Below are 13,980 nucleotides of genomic sequence, written 5' to 3' on the forward strand. Positions count from 1 at the left end.
CAGGGAGCTGGGTCATAGAGACAACCTGTTCCTCCCACCCCTTCCTTCTAGACACCTTGCAAATGACAGTCATGCCCAGCTAATGCTTCCTGGTGTGTGAACTAGAGGCTGCCTCCAGTGGGGTAATGGTGAGCAGGGGGATATGAGAGGGACTGAACTGGCTGGGCCAGTGCCACCAGGGCACAGTGTGGCAGGCACTCCCACCTGGTGCTGGTGGGGCACAGCTGTGCCTGCTGAACCTCCGTTCTGCCTCCTAGAAGGACCAGCCTTGGGGCTCTCTCTGGCCTCTCCCAGAGTTTGTGCAGGTGAGAGCTGGATGGATGGAGCATGGATCTCTAGGGTAGCCTTGAAGGTGGGGGAGCCACAAAAGGGCAGCCCATGGGGTTTTGTGGAAATGGGCCATGGTGATGGGATGGGAGCCATGATATTTATCTAAACCAGCCCTTCCCCTCCCTGTTGCTCTCCCTTCCCCTACTTTTCCTCTCCTCTGCAGCACTGAGTACTGCCCAGCAGTGTTTTAGACATTTTCGGCAGTATTTTCGGCATTTTTGTGTTAACTGGCTTATCATCTGGAGTGTAAACCTCTCTCCACCAGACAACAAGTTCCATGAGGATAGATAGGGTCCCTGACTTGTTCACAGTGGAATCCAAGAGGCCTCGAATAGGGCTAGTCTCAGCTGGCACTCCTTCAATATTTGTTCAATGACTGGACACAACGAATGAGCAAATAGATTGATAAGCCTTGGATTTGTTTTAACGGTAACTGAAGGAAACACCTCTTCCTTCTTCCCCTCCCTGTGATGACTTAATTGACAGTGTATTTACCAGCTTTTAAAAAAGTCTCTTGGGGTTTCCCCAATAAAGCACCAAGAGGAAAACCTCAATGTTGCTGTTCCTGGGTGGAGGGCGAGTTCTGTTGCTTGGGTTCACTTTCTTCTCTTTTAAAGACGTTATTGTTGTTGTTCAGTCACTAAGTCGTGTCCAGCCCTTTGCGACTCCATGGACTGCAGCACACCAGGCTCCCCTGTCCTTCACTATCTCCCAAAATTCACTCAAATTCTTTTCCATTGAGTTGATGATGCCATCCAACCATCTCATCCTCTGTCGTCCTCTTCTCCTCCTGCCTTCAATCTTTCCCAGCATCAGGGTCTTTTCCAATGAGTAGGCTCTTCACATCAGGTGGCCAAAGTATTGGAGCTTCAGCAGCAGTCCTTCCAATGACTATCCAGGGTTGATTTCCTTTAGGATTTACTGGTTTGATCTCTTTAAAATTAGCAAATTGTTAAAATAATAATAATAACGATAATAACATCAGCCAGACAACTGATTTCATCCTCTGCTGAATGGAATGTGAATTTGAATAGCTTCACTGGAAAAGTATTTAAATCCCTGACTCAACAGACCTTCCACTTCATATAACACGGGGATGCTGTCTGCTCCAGCTATCTAATGAGGTGACCAGAAGGAACAAAGGAGATAGTGAAATTGCAGAGAAAAGCATAGAGGTAACAGAATATGTTATTCAAACAATCAAAACATGGACTGGGTACTGTCATGGTTGCCGGGCAGGAATCTGAGATCCTATCCTTACACATTCCTAAGCCGGGACAAATTATTATTCTAGCATGGGTTAGAACTGGTTCTTTCTGAAACTGGGAGCCAGGTTGAATCCCTTCCTCCACTATTCATGCATTCCACTCTCAAGGGGGCAGATCTAGCCAGCCCGCAGCAGCTGGCATGGGCCGGTGTGCATTCTGGTTGTTTGAAGTTTGATGTGTGCCAGCTATTATTACACAGCTTGATGATTGTTCCAGGCATGGGAGTGTGACAGGTGTGCCCTGGAAGAGGTAAAGTTAGGTGAAACTGGGGCTGGTCTTGAGTGCTTGCATATGGATTTTTCTCCTGTGGCTGCTGCAAGCCATGGAAGTGTTTAGGTTGGGAGTGGTCCAGCTCATAGGGAAGGTGGGTTCAGGATGGGAGAGGCTGAAGACAAGGAGACGAATAAGGAAACCAGCTCAAGAGCCCAGGTGGCTGGAACCATCCAGGTGAGTGCAGAGGGGTTTGGGCTCTTTAGGAGGTAGGAACAAAAGCAATTTGAATGGGGAATAAGGAAAGGGAGGGCATGGAATGACTTAGGTTTCCTGCCCAGGCTTCTGGTCGGGGGGAGGGGGAAGGGAAGGGTTGGCCTCCACTAAGAGAATAAAATAAGAACAGAGTCAAGTGTGGAACAGGAAGAAAACAATGCACAAGGTTGCTTTTTCAATAGTTGTTCCTCATTATTAAAAGCAACATATGTTTTGAAAACAGAATTTTCAAAAGAATATTGTAATTAACTGTAGTTCTTTCAGAGATAACCTCTCTGACTTTTTGCTCCATTTTTTTCAGTCTTTGGTCTCTCTTTTTTAAATCCTTCTTTAAAAAAATGTCTTTTATTGAAGTATAGTTGATTTAGAATGTGTTAGTTTCTGGTGTACAGAATAGTGATGCAGTCCTACCTATTGGGTTGGTCAAAAAGTTCATTCTGGTTTACCATAAGATGTTTCAGATTCTTTTCCATTATAGGTTAATACAAGATATTGAGTATATCTGTAGGCCCTATACAGATACAGTAGGTCCTATATAGTAGGTCTGGTACACTAGGTCTTTGTTGTTTGTTTATTTTATATGTAGTAGTATGTATCTGTTAATCCCAAACTCCTAACTTACCCCTGCCCCACTTTCCCTTTGGTAACTATCAATTTGTTTTCTATGTCTGTGTGTCTATTTATGTTTTATTTATAAATTCATTTGTATCTTTTTTTAGATTCCACAAACAAGTTGATGTTATATATTTTCTGAATGTGTTTGTGTGTGTGTTTGCATAAGCGTGGATGTGCATTTAAAATTATCGATTTCACTGCATAGGCAGTTTAATTTTTTTCTTAGTAAGATATATTTTTGGTTTCCAAAATCACTGCAGATGGTGACTGCAGCCATGAAATTAAAAGATGCTTGCTCCTTAGAAGAAAAGCTATGATCAACCTAGACAGCATATTAAAAAGCAGAGACATTACTTTGCCAACAAAGGTCTGTCTAGTCAAAGCTATGGTTTTTCCAGTAGTCATGTATGGATGTGAGAGCTGGACTATAAATAAAGCTGAGCGCTGAAGAGTTGATGCTTTTGAACTGTGGTGTTGGAGAAGACTCTTGAGAGTCCCTTGGACTGCAAAGAGATCCAACCGGGCAATCCTGGAGGAAACCAGTCTTGAATATTCATTGGAAGGACTGATGCTGAAGCTAAAACTCCAATACTTTGACCACCTGATGCGAAGAACTGACTCATTGGAAAGACCCTGATGCTGGGAAAGATTGAAGGCAAGAGGAGAAGGGGATAACAGAGGATGAGATGGTTGGATGGCATCACCAACTCAATGGACATGAGTTTGAGCAAGCTCTAGGAGTTGGTGATGGACAGGGAGGCCTGGCATGCTGCAGTCCATGGGGTTGCAAAGAGTTGGACATGACTGAGCGACTGAACTGAACTGAATGACATAATCATTTCCCAACCTTTAAATTATTAAAAGGAAAGCAGACTTCATTTCATTCCATTTCTTAGATGCTGTGTTTTTCACAAAGTGAATGTTTGTGGACCTCCTGCATCAAGCAAGTCTATTGGCACAACTTTTCTGATAGCGTTTACCTACATCATGTCTATTAGTCACATTTCGATGAATCTTGTAACATTTCAAAGTTTCCACATTATTAATCTATTTGTTATGGTGATATTTGTGATCAGTGATGATCACTGATCTTTGATGCTCTTTCTGCAACTCATGAAGATTCATATGATGGTAAGCATTTTTAGCAATAAATTATTTTTTAACTATGGAAGGCATGGATATTTTTAAAAGACATAATGCTACTTCACACTTAATAGGCTATAGTAAAGTGTAAACATAAACTTGTGTAACTTGCTTTATTGTGATATCCGCTTTATTGTGGTGGTCTAGAGCCACACCTGTAACATCTCTGAGGTCTGCCTGTATATTTTTAATGGTTGCTGAGTATTCCACTTATGAATGTGTGAGAATTACTTTATTTCTGTACTGTTGGACATGTAGGTCTTCCGTTTTTTCCACCTTGTATAGCACAGCAATACATTTGTATTAAATCTTTACCCAAGTTTCAACTAAAGAGTTTAAAAACATTTAAATAAACACACTCAACATTCCTGTAGACAAGACAAAGAAACAAGCAAACGGAAACCTTAAATGATATAAAAATGTATACAATTACAAAGGAAGATCAGGGATTTCCCTGGTGACCCAGTAATTAGGACTCTCAGTTGCCACTGCACTGGGATGGGTTCAATCCCAGCTTGGAACCAAGATCCCACATGCTGCATGGCATGGTCAAAAAATGACAAAAAAGTGAAAAAATAAAAAAAAATCCTAGAAGACCGGAGTTTCAATATGAACATGGTCATGTAAGACGGCAAACACCCTCTGCTTCTCTGGGAAATCACAGATGAGAAACCAGAAAAATAAGGCAAGTGAACCACACTCCCTGAACCTTACATTTTTAGTGAAAATAGGAGGGAGGGAGAAGCTGCAGGTGGAAAGAGTGTGGAGAAGCTTCCAGAAGCAGCTGAGAGAGGGCAGAGGCCACAGGGAAGGAATGGAATGATAAAGGATGACCAGTGATTTCAGGTTCCAGCAGCACCCAACTCAGAAGACACCAAAAAGAGTTCATTTCCCCGCAGAAGGGGCTCACTGTCAAGTGTGAAAGCCTGTCTTTTCTTGTCAACAAGGGAAAAGTGAAGGAGAGGGACCAGAGCCGGGGGTACTCCTGGGAGAAGCAGCACACACACATTCCACATTTCCAGAAAACAGTCCACGTATTTGGTAGCTGAGAAAGAGGGAACATTAGATTCATGAGACCTGGAGGTTGGGTGAAACCTACACTTGCTTCCCCATTGGTACCTCCTGCAAATAGCTGGTCTCCAGTTTCATGGTGAGCGAGTGAGCAATTTAAAAACACAACTCAAGCAGAATTTTGAGCAGCTGTTATTAAAAAAGAGAAATTAAAAAAAGAAAGCAACAAAACTTACCATCCAATGAGGAACACTCACCTGAAAAGGGTCTTTGGAAAGCAGGTAGAGAATGGAAGTACGTCTTTCATCACAATTTTTTTTTAAACCAAAACAATTCACTGAAGCAATTCCTTCCATGAAGAAGGCCCATAAAGAAGACGTGCAAAGATTAGGGGAAATAACAAACTCATTGGAGGAAACAAAATTCAAGCTGATCAAACTCAAGAAAGGCCTGGGGAAAAAAAAGACGGAGTCACTCAGAGAAGCCCTAGAGAAAACAGACGCTCAAGAAAACCTAACAGGAACACAGTAGACAGAAATGAGGCAAATAAAAAAGAGTCAGGATGGCGGAGTAGGAGGTGGTGGAGTTCATCTCCTGCCCGTCCCTGCCCCCACCCCCCACAGATGCATGGAGAAGACATCTACAAATGGGACAATTCTCACAGAACACCCTCTAAACACTAGCAGAGGACCCAAAAGGACAAGAAAGATTCCCACGTAACCGGGTAAGAAAGAAGAAGGGAAGAGAAAGAGGAGGTGAAGTGGGACAGGACCTGTGTCCCTGTTGGGGGCATGAGGTCAAAGAGAGGAGAAGTTCCCTCGTGTGGAGGAGCCCCCTCACTGGTGGGGTGATGAGTCAGGAAAAGAGAGGAGAGGTTCCCTCATGCAGGGGAGCCCCCTCACAAGTTGGGTGATCAGTCAGGACAGAAGGGGAACATCGGGGGCAGTCAGTGGAGAGTAAAGTAATTGGTCCACGGCAGGCAGGACAGGGTGAGACCCACACAGAGGGGCATGCCATGGCCCTGCACACCCCAGTCTGATGTGTTCACTGCGCACAGGGCCAGGTTGGGGGGGCGGTGCTGGTGCTGGAACATGGGGTTTGGAGAGCAGACCCGGGGAGGGCCCTGCTGTTGGCTGAGAAGAGACAGCCTTGGGGGATGGGAATGAGGCGTTCCACAACCAGGAATGCTTGTGGAGAAAGCGCCGTTGTCAACTGATGTGCAAGGAGGAGTGGGGGGGGGGGCGGCGCACCACTGCAGTCTCTGTCCCCACATCCCAGCCCCTGCCTCCCCAGCCACTAGGGAAGTCCCCCACCAGAGCCTACAATCTCTTGCACCTCCAGCCACAGGCTCCCCCACATGACCTATCAGTACTGGAGCCAGCTCCCTCATGCACGTGGCCGCCAGCCCCCCTGCGTGACCAGCCCCTACTGGGACTCTCATGACCCCAGCTGCTGCTGCCTCCTCCTCCACCCCTGTCCCAACCAGAGCTGATGCTCTCTCGACCCTGACCACCACTGCCTCCATGCCCCCTCCTCTCTGGGGCAGACTCCTGTGCTCCATGGCAGCCTTGGGAAGCAGACCTCTGTGGGTGGTCCACATGCAGAGGTGGGGTTACCCACAGCTGAGCCCCAGGGGCCGTGCAAATAAAGAAGAAAAGTTAAAATCTCTTCTCTCAGCTGTGCAAACTGCCACCCCCATGACCAGCTTTATAAACCTAGCACCTATAGAACATCTGCTGGGGAGGAGGGAATGGCCACCCACTCCAGTATTCTTGCCTTAGAAATCCCATGGACAGTGGAGCTTAGTGGGCTGCAGTGCATGGGGTTCCAAAGAGACAGGACTGAGTGACTGAGCACACAGAACATGTGAATGGACAACGAGTAGCTCCCGTGGCCAAGATGGGTCATCTTTAGCAGTTGTAGATGTTATGGGCATGTACACATGGGGTCAGGGCCAGGCCAGGAACTGTGCTGCCCCCATAGTGCCCACAGTGGGTGCAGAGCCATGATACTGCGATCCTGGAATCTGACTTCAGTGAATCTGTGTTGGTGACCTGAGGAAAGCAACTCCTGAGTGTCGCCGGGGCCACTTGCCAGCACAGCCATGATTTAGATCGGGCTGAGAGCTGTGCCAACAACCTTGTAATCAGAGAGCTTGCACAGTGGGTAAAAGGTGACACGACAGAGCACTCCCACAGAGTGCTCCAGAGGTGAAAAAAAAAAAAACTCAACGTTCAGAAAACTGAAGTCATGGCATCCGGTCCTGTCACTTCATGGCAAATAGATGGAGGAAAAATGGGAACAGTGGCAGATTTTATTTTCTTGGGCTCTAAAATCACTGTGGACTGTGACTGAAGCCATGAAATTAAAAGACACTTGCTCCCTGGAAGAAAAACTATGAAAACCTAGTGTATTACAAAGCAGAGACATCGCTTTGCTGACAAAGGTCTGTATAGTCAAAGCTGTGGGTTTTCCTGTAGTCATGTATGGATGTGAGAGTTGGACCGTAAAGAAGGCTGAGCCCCAGAGAATTGATACTTTTGAACTGTGGTGCTGGAGAAGGCTCTTGAGAGTCACTTAGACAGTAAGGAGATCCAACCAGTCAATCCTGAAGGAAATATTCATTGGAAGGACTGATACTGAAGCTGAAGCTTCAGTACTTTGGCCACCTGATGTGAAGCGCTGACTAATTGGAAAAGACCCTCATGCTGGGAAAAATTGAGGGCAGGAGGAGAAGGGGAAGACAAATCATGAGATGGTTGGCATCACCAACTCAAGGGACATGAGTTTGAGCAAACTCAGGGAGATGGTGAAGGACAGGGAAGTCTGGCGTGCTACAGTCCATGGGGTTGCGAAGAGTTGGATACAACTTAGTGACTGAGCAACAGCAACAGGAATACCCAGTGGCTTCTTTCCCTATGGGAGTGCTCCAGTCCCACCTGCCACACACCTTAGATCAGAAACACAGCTAAGAAACAGACCTGAGGGCTTCGATTCCAACAACTAGGGAGCAGATCCTGCCTCTGATAAGGTGGTGACACCCACAAAGCAAAGAAAAGGCCCCGTTCAGTATGCAGCGCTCTGGTCACAAGGTCAGTCACACCTCCTATCAAGGGGATAATGGCCAGCACACACTGAGAAAAGAGGTGGCAGACATCTATACTAAAAATAGCCCTCGTGCCAAAAAGCATGAAACCCACACACACTACAAAGGGATGTTCCCATAGAAAGATAGCCCTCCAAGACAGTCTGAGAGTCTGGCATTGAGGGGAAGAGCCCCTAGAGCATTTAGCCTTGAAGGTCAGCAGTGCTTGAATAAAGAGCCCCACAGAGCTGGGGGAAGCAGAGAACCCATTCTTGGAGGGCGTGCACAGGTCTCACGTGCACTGGGACCCAAAATAAGCAGTACTTCCATGGGGACCTGGGCTCTACCTCCCTAAGGACAGTTTCCTGGGGAGGTGAAGGTCAACAATAGCTCACTGTGGGGGCAAGGACGCTGGTAGTGGAAGACACAGGGAATATTGATTGGAGTGAGGTTTCTCAAAGGTCCACATTTTGGTACCAAGACCCGGACCCACCTGACAAGCTGCAGGCTCCAGTGCTGATAAGCCTCAGGCCAAACAACCAGCAGAGGCCCATGCATCAGCAGACAGTCTGCACGGAGTCATCCTGAGTTCACTGTGGGCAGGAGGAGAAGGGAACGACAAAGTATATGATGGTTGGATGGCATCACCAGCTCAATATATTACTAAAAGAGGTGTGTGGGTCTGGCTGCTCACCTCTCAAAAGCCAAGAAACAGGCCAGACTGATGGAAAGGAAAGTTGGCTTTATTTCAGATGCCAGCACCTGAGGGGAAGGGTGGTGGACATCTGTCCGAAGGCTGACTCCTCCCTACCCTGACAAACGGGATGAGAGCTTTTATAGACAGATTGGGGGAGGGTCTACATGCAGACACAACACAGTCATCTCTAAGTCGTCTTCAAATCAGTCATCAGTGCTCTGACCAACACCATCTTGGTTGTTTTAGGTACAGTTGATATTCAGTTCCAGGGTCCATTTGTTCTCATTTCTTTGCAGCCAGTTCTTGGATGTGTGGCAGCTCATGTCCTGGGTACACTCTTGTCATCATGTAGTTAAATTCTCCACCTGGTGTTTTGGTATCTATAGGACAGCTCACAGGACATGGCTCAGAATATTATCTATGAAAGTGAAAGTCGCATAGTCGTATCCGACTCTTTGCGACCAGATGGGCTATACAGTCCATGGAATTCTCCAGGCCAGAATACTGCAGTGTGTAGCAATTCTTTTCTCCAGAGGATCTTCCCAACCCAGGAATTGAACCCAGGTCTCCCAAAATGTGGGAGGATCCTTTACCAACTAAGCTACCAAGGAAGCCCATCTATAGCTCTTGAGAAAAAATTAAAGGTTTTTGACTATGCTTAATGACTACACTATTATTATTTAGTCTCCTTTGATTGTTTTCCTTTGTTTCCATATTTCTCAATTCTCTGATTAAAATTAATCTCTGGCTAAAGTTTTCCATAGATGAAAGGCAGGCAGAGGACATGGAGGAAAGGGAAGGACCATAGGGTCCTGCTGTATTTCAAATGGATATGTTCAGTCGCTTCTGTGACCCCTTGGACTGCAGCACACCAGGCTTCCCTGTCCTTCACCATCTCCCTGAACTTGCTCAAACTCATTGAGCATTGAGTCAGTGATGCTGTCCAACCATCTCATCCTTTGTCTCCCCCTTCTCCTCCTGCCTTCAATCTTTTGCAATGAGTTGGATCAAAGTATTGGAGCTTCAGCATCAGTCCTTCCAATTAATGTTCAGGGTTGACTTTCTTTAAAATTCATTGGTTTGATCTCTTTGCAGTTCAAGGGCTTCTCAAGAGTCTTCTCTAGTACCACAGCTCAAAAGTATCAATTCTTTGGTGCTCAGTCCTCTTTATGGTCCAACTCTCACATCCATACATGACTACAAGAAAAACCATAGCTTTGACTGTAAAGAACTTTGTTGGTAAAGTGATATCTCTGCTTTTTAATATGATCTCTAGCTTTGTTATAGCTTTTCTTCCAAGGAACAAGCATCTTTTAATTTCATGGCTGCAGTCACCATCCACAATGATTTTGGAGCTCAAGAAAATAAAACCTACCACTGTTTCCATTTTCCTCCCATCTATTTGCAATTAAACAAGGGGACTGGAAGCCATGATCTTAGTTTTTCTGAATGTTTAGTTTTAAGGCACCTTTTTCACTGTTCTCTTTCACTTTCATCAAGAGGCTCTTTAGTTCCTCTTCACTTTCTGCCGTAAGGGTGGTGTCATCTGCATATCTGAGGTTATTGATATTTCTCCTGGCAATCTTGATTCTAGCTTGTGATTCATCCAGCCTGTCATTTCACATGATATAATCTGCATATAGGTTAGATAAGCAGGTAACAATATACAACCTTGATGTACTCCTTTCCCAATTTGGAACCAGTCTGCTGTTCCATGTCTCGTTCTAACTATTGCTTCTTGACATGCATACAGGTTTCTCAGGAGGCAGGTAAGATGGTCTGGTATTCCCATCTCTTTAGGAATTTTCCAGTTTGTTATGATCCACAGTCAAAGGCTTTAGCATAATCAATGAAGCAGAAGTAGATTTTTTTTTTTTTTTTGGTAATTCCCTTGCTTTTTCTATGATCCAACAGATGTTGGCAATTTGATCTCTGGTTCCTCTGCCTTTTCTAAATCCAGCTTGTACACCTGGAAGTTCTCAGTTCATGTACTGTTGAAGTCTACCTTAAGGATTTTGAGCATTACCTTGCTAGCATGTGAAACGAGCTCAATTGTACGGTAGTTTGAATTTTCTTTGGCATTGCCTTTCTTTGGGATTGGAATGAAAACTGACCTTTTCCAGTCCTGTGGCCACTGCTGAGTTTTCCAAATTTGCTGGCATATTGACTGCAGTACTTTCACAGCATAATCTTTTAGGATTTGAAGTTGCTTAACTGAATTCCATCACCTCCACTAGCTTTGTTCATAGTGATGCTTCCTAAGGCCCAATTGACTTCCCATTCCAGGATGTCTAGCTTTAGGTGAGTGATCATACCATTGTGGTTATCCTGGTCATTAAGACCTTTTTTGTACAGTTCTTCTGTGTATTCTTGACACCTCCTTTGAATATTTTCTGCTTTTGTTAGGTCCATACCATTTCTGCCCTTTATTGTGCTCATCTTTGCATAAAATTTTCCTTTGGTATCTCTAATTTTCTTGAAAAGAGCTACAGTCTTTCCCAGTCTGTTGTTTTCTTCTATTTTTGCATTGTTCACTTAAGAAGGCTTTCTTATGTCTCTTTGCTATTCTTCGAAACTCTGCATTCAAATGGGTATATCTTTCCTTTTCTCTTTTGTGTTTCGCTTCTGTTTTCTCAGCTATTTTACAAATGGCCTCCTCAGACTACCATTGTGCCTTTTTGCATTTCTTTTTCTTGGGGAGGGTTTTGATTGCTTCCTCTTGTACAATGTTAGGAACCTCTGTCCATAGTTCTTCGGGTACTTTATCTATCGGATCTAATCCCTTAAATCTTTTTGTAATTTCCACTGTATGTCCATGCAAGTCTGTGTCTGCCCCACCAGCACAGGCCTCTTGCCTTCGCTGCTCCATCTTCACCACTGGTGGACACAGCAACTGTTCTCCTGGATGATGATATTGCCACGCTTGTGGTCGACAACGGGCTCCGGCATGTGCAAAGTCAGCTTCGTGGGTGACGATGCTCCCCAGGCTGTCTTCCCCTCCATTGTGGGGTGCCCCTGGCACCAGGGCACGATGGTGGGCATGGGCCAGAAGGACTCCTATGTGGATGATGAAGCCCAGAGCAAGAGAGGCATCCTGACCCTCAAGTACCCCATTGAGCACAGCATCATCACCAACTGGGATGACATGGAGATCTGGCACCACACCTTCTACAACGAGCTGCGTGTGGCCCCTGAGGAGCACCCCGTGCTGCTGGCTGAGGCCCCCCTTAACCCTCAAGGCCAACCATGAGAAGATGACCCGGATCATGTTCGAGACCTTCAACACCCCTGCCATGTACGTGGCCATCCAGGTTGTGCTGTCCCTGATGCCTCTGGCCACACCACCGGCATCATGACGGACTCCGGTGACGGGGTCACCCACACGGTACCCATCTATGAGGGGTAGGCCCTCCCCCACGCCATCCTGCGTCTGGACCTGGCTGGCTGGGACCTGACAGACTACCTTATGAAGATCCTCACGGAGCATGGCTAGTAGCTAGGAGCATGTAGCTTCACCACTACGGCCGAGCGGGAAATCGTCTGTGACATCAAGGAGAAGCTCTGCTATGTCGCCCTGGACTTCGAGCAGGAAATGGCCACCGTGGCCTCCAGCTCCTTCTGGGAGAAAAGCTACAAGCTGCCGGACGGGCAGGTCATCACCATCAGCAATGAGCGGTTCCTCTGCCCTGAGGCTCTCTTCCAGACTTCTTTCCTGGGCATGGAATTCTGTGGCATTCACGAAACTACCTTCAGTTCCATCATGAAGTGTGACATCGACATCCATAAGGACCTCTATGCCAACACTGTGCTGTCTGGCAGGACCACCACGTACCCCAGCATCACGGACAGGATGCAGAAAGAGATCACTGCCCTGGAACCCAGCACGATGAAGGTCAAGATCATCGCACCCCCTGAGCGCAAGTACTCCGTGTGGATTGGCAGCTCCATCCTGGCCTTGCTGTCCAGCTTCCAGCAGATGTAGATCAGCAAGCAGGAGTACCACAAGTCTGGCCCCTCCATCGTCCACCGTAAATGCTTCTAGGCGGACTGTTAGTTGTGTTACATCCTTTTTCTTGACAAAACCTAGCTTGTGCAGAAACGAGATGAGATTGACATTGCTTTATTTGTTTTGTTTTTGTCTTTTTTAATTTTTAATTTTTTTTTTTTTGGCGCTTGACTCAGGATTTAAAAACCGGAACGGTGAAGGTGACAGCAGTTGGTTGGATGGAACATCCCCAAAGTTCTACAATGTGGCAGTGGGCTTTGATAGTACTTTTTTTTTTTAATAGTCATTCCAAATATCGTGAGATACATTGTTATAGGAAGTCCTTTGCCTTTCCAAAAGCCACCCCACTTCTCCCTAAAGAGAAGGGGCCATTCCTCGCCCGAGTCCACACAGGGGAGGTGATAGCATCGCTTTTGTGTAAATTATGTACTCCAAAGAAAAATTTATTTTTAATCTTTGCCTTAATACTTGTTCTTTTTGTTTGTTTTATGTTGAATGGTCAGCTATCATGGCCCCCTTTTTTTGTCCCCCAACTTGAGATGTATGAAGGCTTTTGGTCCCCCTGGGAGCAGGTTGAGGTGCGGAGGCAGCCAGGGCTTTCCTGTACACTGACTTGAGACCAGTTCAATAAAGTGCACACTTTTAACACACACACACACACACACACACACACAAATTTTGATTTGGATTTGATTTAGGTCAGACCTGAATGGTCTAGTGGTTTTCCCTACTTTCTTCAACTTAAATCTGAATTTTACAATAAGGAGTTCATGATTTGAGCCACAGTCAGCTCCCTGTCCTGTTTTTGCTGACTGTATACAGCCTCTCTATCTTCGGCTGCAAAGAATATAATCAGTCTGATTTCAGTATTGACCATCTGGTGATGTCCATGTGTAAAGTCATCTCTTGTGTTGTGGGAAGAGGGTGTTTGCTTTGACCAGTGTGTTTTCTTGGCAAAAGTCTGTTTTGCCCTGCTTCATTTAGTACTCCAAGGCCAAACTTGCCTGTTACTCCAGGTATCTCTTGAATTCCTACTTTTGCATTCCAGTCCCCTATGATAAAAAAGACATCTTTTTTTTTTCTTTTTCTTTTTTTGGTTCTAGAAGGTCTTGTAGGTCTTCATAGAACTGTTCATCTTCTTTGGCATTAATGGTTGGGGCATAGACTTGGATTACTGTGATATTGAATGGTTTGCCTTGGAAGCCTAGCAAGATCATTCTGTCATTTTTGAGATTGCAACCAAATACTGCATTTTGGACTTTTTTTGTTGACTATGAAGGCTACTCCATTTCTTCAAAGGGATTCTTGCCCACAGTAGTAGATATAATGGTGATCTGAA

The 13,980-nt window shown here is 45.6% G+C and overlaps 1 pseudogene; it reads left to right on the forward strand.

Annotated features, from left to right (window-relative positions):
* The first annotated feature begins 1,973 nt into the window (after positions 1 to 1,973).
* Positions 1,974 to 12,677, forward strand: LOC104985025 (annotated as a pseudogene).
* The last annotated feature ends 1,303 nt before the right edge of the window (positions 12,678 to 13,980 follow it).

Source organism: Bison bison, unplaced genomic scaffold (assembly GCF_000754665.1).
Source record: "Bison bison bison isolate TAMUID 2011002044 unplaced genomic scaffold, Bison_UMD1.0 scf7180017864037, whole genome shotgun sequence".
Lineage (NCBI taxonomy): Eukaryota > Metazoa > Chordata > Mammalia > Artiodactyla > Bovidae > Bison > Bison bison.